The sequence below is a fragment of the Rhineura floridana genome, chromosome 12 (assembly GCF_030035675.1).
Source record: "Rhineura floridana isolate rRhiFlo1 chromosome 12, rRhiFlo1.hap2, whole genome shotgun sequence".
NCBI lineage: Eukaryota > Metazoa > Chordata > Lepidosauria > Squamata > Rhineuridae > Rhineura > Rhineura floridana.
The window spans coordinates 26,651,513-26,657,512 of record NC_084491.1 but is presented as its reverse complement, the minus strand read 5'-3'; positions in this window follow the sequence as shown (position 1 = coordinate 26,657,512).

Sequence of the window (6,000 nt, the reverse complement as noted above, 5' to 3'; positions counted from 1 at the left end):
AGGTCACTGATTCATAGGGTCGCCATAAGTCGCAATCGACTTGAAGGCACATGACAACAACAAAAAGGTGTTGTATTGTTTGTAATTGTATTGTTATTGCTTCTTTTATTTATTATATATTGCATTACAATTTGAATTCTGTATTCTGAATTCTGTGGTCTCGAGACCACAGTTTGGGAACTCCTCGCGTGGACAAGACTGAACTAGATGGACCAATGGTCTCCCTTGGCAATGCAGCTTCTGATGTTCCTTTGATTCCACAGAAACAAGACCATCTGCTTTGGAACGCCAAAATCCAGATTGAGGAGAAGTGTTGCAAACACTGAAAATGGCAGGCAATAGAGATTTTACCTTCTGAGGGTCGGAAGAAGCTAATAAGATGTTGGGAGACCAATTAGCATGTGATAGATGGATTTAGCAGTGTGATTACAAGGGGAGGAAAAGCAATATTTGACTTCCTTATCTCTTAGTCAATGGGTTGGGAGTATTGCACTTTTCAAGGCTGGTTGCTCAGTGCTTGAAATTCACCATACTGCAGATGGCAAATAACAAAGTCTGGATGCTGTTTAATCCACACACACACCCAAAAAAGGTGGTTGGGAGTGGGAGGATATTTCAGAAAACATATACAAAGAAGGGCAAATCAGTGGTAACTATTCTGATGTTCTACAAACACAGAAAATGCATCAGGGCAGTTTGGATATATTTTGGAAAGGTTTTCAAATTGACTCACAAAAATATATCTTCCTGCATAACCTATACTTGTTAATGGTCTCATCCTCTGAGTGTAATTCCTTACATAGTCACACAACAGAGCTTGGAAAAGTTACTTTTTTGAACTACAACTCCCATCAGCCCAATCCAGTGGCCATGCTGGCTGGGGCTGATGTTTTCCAAGCTCTGCATATAACATAGGAAGCTGAGTTATACCATTGGTCCATCTAGTTCAGTACTACCTGCACTATGCTGCTGACTGGCTGTAGCTGTCCAAAGTTTCAGACAGGAGTCCTTCTCAGTCCTAGCTAGAGATGCTGAAGATTTCAGCTGAGCTTTTTTGCACACAAAGCAGGAGCTCTGCTACTGAGGAAGGTAGCAACAGAATCAGGACACCCCAGAGCTTGCAGCATTAAAAAAAAAAGGTGGGGAAAACACAAGGGGGAGAAGTGACCCAAAACAGCTCAGTGAGGACCGAGCATTCTCAGTAGTCACAGAATGCTGGCTGATAGGAGCGATGGGGATAGAAAACCAGTGGAAGTAGAATGGAGTATCCTGGAAAAGGACATGGTTGGCTGCCAATTGCTGAGGGAAGGGCTACTGCCTTCACACCCCTGTCCGTGGGTGTAGGCTTCCAAGTGTGATCTAGCTGGCCACTGTGGGAAACAAGATGGTAAGCTAGACATCTGATCCAACAGGGCTCTTCTCATTTTAATATGTTCTTATGATTTGATTACAGTTGCTATCTAGATATCAGCTTAGATTCAGAATGCAGGAAGCTGTGATGGCTGTTTTTCGCAAAGCTGTTCCCCACTAATAGTTTATCATGAACCTCTATTCCAGCTGCCATTCATCATTTAGACAGTGGATGTTTAGATGTTACATATTGTATAAAACTTTGATAAAAAGCAATGCCATCTCTGCATTACTTTTGTCTTACTTTCAGTGGCAGCAAATGGAGCAATTTTCTTGCTGGTGAAAGCCTATGTCCCATTCTGAAGGTTGTTTGAAAAATAAAGAAAAATATTTTTAATTTTTTAAAAATTAAAAACAAATATGACAGAAATAAAAATAAATAAAAATATTGCCAGCTGACATTTAGAGCAAGAATGTCCCATCAGTCCTAATTTAAACATATGGACCAGCCTTTGCCAACCCGGTGCCTTCCAGATGGTTTGGACTGCAACTCACATGAGCCTGCTGAAGGGAGTTGGAATGCAAAACATCTGGAGGGCACCAGGTTGGTCAACACTGATCTAGATTGGTATACAGGCAGCCTATATGTTCTTAAATGGATTTAGTTTTCTTATTACTGATTTCGTTTTCTGCAAAGATCCAGTAATTTTCTCCAGCAATATATGAGATGCTGAAGCACTCAAAGCTGATAGGACAAAAATAGACTCTAAATGGTGCTATAGTTGGAGAAACTGCTATTCAGAAATAGTAAGTAGCTGGAGGTAGTGTGCTTCTGAATAGCAGTTGCTAGAAACCACATGAGGGGAGAGTTCTCTTGTACTCATGCCTTCCTTGCAGCCTTCTCGGGGGCACCTGGTTGGCCACTTGTGGATAGGATGCTGGACTAGATGGGCCACTGGCCTGATCCAGCAGCCTCTCCTTAAGTTCTTATGGTATCTAGATCACAAATGGAAAATGACAAAAATTGGGGCTGATCAAAAGGCTGGCTATGCAAGTCGGCGCCAGGTAAAACCCTGTTTATACTCCCAGGCATTTTAAAGTGTATTTTAACAGCATTTCTGTATTTTGGATGTTGTTTGGTTCTTTATTGTTTGTTTGTTTTGTTTCTTGATTTATTGTATTTATTGTATTTATATATTATGCTTGTTTTTATCTTTTTGTACACCGCCCAGAGAGCCTTTGGGCTTAGGGCGGTATATAAATTAAACTAAATAAATAAATAAAATAATAAAAGTCAGCATAGCCATCTTTACAAGTGAAAATGCAGTGTCTGTAATGTTTGTTGAACATTACTCCAATCTCCCTGTAGGGAGGTTTGGATGGAAATCTAATAAATGGAAACAGTCATTAGACAAGTAAGGATTTTGGTCCTCCATCTCCAACAACTAAATGCTGTTAAATGAGAATTGTGTCAGCATGTTCTGGTTCTGATATTATGTCCCTATAAAGACAGGAGGAGACGTCAGGCCAAAACAGGTGTGCATCTGGGACATGCCTCTAGTGGTGGATGTGCTACTGGTAACACATGTTCCTGTTGCTTAACAACCATTTGCTCTGTAATTGAACTCTGCTCTTTGCCCTGTAGTTACTTAATTGTTCTTTATGAGTGTCCTTATCAAAAGCTTTTTGGAGTCTCAAGTAAACTGCAGGCACTAACAGAGCAAAGGAAGAAGAGCCCTGCTGGATCAAGCTAAAGACCCATCAAGTCCAGCATTCTCTTCCCACAGTGGCCAAACCAATAGTATGGGAAGTCCACAAGCAGGACATGAGTGCAATAGCAACTGGTATTCCATAGCAACTGGCCTTTGGCCACATCTGCACTATACATTTAAAACACTGTTACCACTTTAACAGTCATGGCATCCCCGCAAGAATCCTGGGAACTGTAGCTTGTTAAGGATGTTGAGATATGTTAGGAAACCCCAATTCCCCTCCCAGAGCTACAGTTCCTAGAGTTCCTTGGGAAGAGGGGTTGATTGTTAAACCACCTTGGAAACTGTAGCTCTGTGAAGGGAACAGGGGTCTCCTAACAACTCTCAACACCCTTCACAAACCACACTTTCCAGGATTTTTTTGGGGAAAGCCATGGCTGATTGAAGTGGTTCCAATGTTGCATGGTCAATAGTCAGGGATGATGTGAGCTGGAGTCCAACAACATCTGGAGGGCCACAGGTTCTCCATCCCTGGCTTCGAGGGAAGAGGGAAATAGGAAGTGACAAGATGGAGGAGGAGGAGCAGGGCCAAGGGGCTCAGGGTGTTGGTAGTGAGCCCCTTTCTTGAGTGAGCCCCTTTCTTGAACCAGCCTTGCTTCCAGCTCTCACCTTGTGCCAGTCCATGTCTCATCAAGCTCCCACCCCTCTCCTGTCACTGGAGAGTCACTAAGCATATCTCCTCAATTAGAGACATGATGGCATCAAGTCCTAGCCTCCTTTCATTCTCCCAAGGGACATTGCCTGTACAATTCCTCTGCTAGGTTTGTAGGGTTGCATTCAGCTAAGTTGGACTCAGATCAAACCCACTGAAATTAATGAACCCAAAGTAGTCATGTCCACTGACCTCAATGGGTTTACTACAAATCCAGCAGTATTAGAGTGGTATACTGCCAGATTTGTTTACGGGTATCTACATAGTCTAATAATCTTATCCTATTTAAACAGTAACAGGAGACAGGGTCAACACCACATCCTGAGCCATGGATGTGTTGGGGCATAATGCACAGCAGTGAATACAATACCACACCTGCAGGGTGTGCACTCTTTTGTTTGTGGGGACCTGCACAGCCTTTCTTCTCCTGCAGTTCTAATTTGTTCTGCCTGTACATTTGAGAGACACCAGAATTAGTAGGGAACCTTTGGTCAAAACAGCCTTTAATAGCTGTTACATAACATTAGCCCTGTGTGGGAAGTTTCCTCCCAACCCAGCCCCATTTGTTTGATCAACACTAGCACTTAAAAAAAACAAACTCACTAATTAATTTATGTTATGCTGATACTTGAGGCAGTGCCGGTAAAGGTGACAACCAGTTCTGCTGGACATGAGCCAGTTCCTATCCCAAAGACATTTCATGTGTGTTTTAAGCCAGTCCATAATGAAACAGCAAGACTTGCATTAGCTAGCATGCTGGTTCAATTTCTCATTCACACCAGATTCCACATTAACACGAGCCTGCTCAGTCTGTTGGCCAGGTACTATTACCAGATAATGGCAACTTCAAGTTTCTTGCTTTTCCTTTTTATGGTTCCTTATCTTTAAACTAGATGCAGGGTAGAGACACACATTGTTGTGCTGGTTCCAGTGCATCTCCATCTCTCTTTTCTGAAAATGGGGGCACACAATTCTAGTCAAACTCCATCCCTTTCACTCTAAAGCTCTGGTCGGATCAGCTTGAGTTTGTTTTTGTTTTTTAATTCAGCTTCAGAGAGATTTCACAACTGATTGGTAGATCAACCCGTTTGCCTTCCAGGTGTGGCCAATGGAAATGCTTTGCTGTAGGTTAAGGCAGAGACAGTGTTTGACCCAACAGTTTGCAGCGGATGGTCCTGAAAGGTCTGAAGGCAGCAGTGGGGAAGGGAGGTGTGGCCAGGTGAGGGCAGAGTCGCTACAAAACACAGCCAGGAAAACCATTCTCGCTGCTTTTGAAGCGATTAGTGTGCCCACAGCTGCAGACTGGATAGCCCTCAAACACAGGACATCTTCAAACAAAGGACTCTCCTCTATAAAGTAGAATGTGTGGCTATCCTATTCTGTGTAAATATTTATTTGTTTATTATTTATTTAATTTGTATCCTGCCCTTTCTCCCAGCAGGAGCCCATATATCAGATATATACAAGATAAACATACGGCAGCAACCCATTGACATTAATAGACATGACTAATTGAGGTTCATTCATTTCAGTGGGTCTGTTCTGGGTAGAACCTGATTGAATAAGACCCATAGTGACCATTCACACAGTACTTGGCTACACAAAGCACTCTAACTTTGCTGTGCTACTTTACCAGGTATAGTGGGCTCAATGGGAGCCAGATTTTGCTCCCACCATGCAGAGATGGGGAACCTGTGACCTTCCATACACCCAAGACTGGTCATGTAAAAACAACTTAATTTCAGCATCTGGTAGAGCAGGGATGCATCACCAAAAAAGAAAACAGATTTGCATAAAATCTGCCTATGTTGATTTCTATGTATGGGTGCACATTTAGAAATACTATAATCTTTTACACAAATTTTTATTATTCATAAGATTAAACAAAAACCAGCCATTATGTGAACATAAAGAAAAGAAAAATTCCCATCCAATACAATAATCCATCCACAAGGCAATAATACAGATATCAGAATGAAACAAGATTATGCGCACAACATGACATCCAGACTCCCACATTGATGCAGAGAGTGCCTTTGGAACATGATAAAGCAAAACATAAGAGATACATTTCCACCAAATTCCAAAAAAATTCTCAGGGTCTTCTGTAGAGACCCGTAGGTCATGAAGTGTTTTTTTCTGAGATTAAAAATACTATAATTTAAGCAGAAATACATCTCACCATAAGTGATAAAGACTGTGGCCTCATCTGCCCTGTACAGTTAA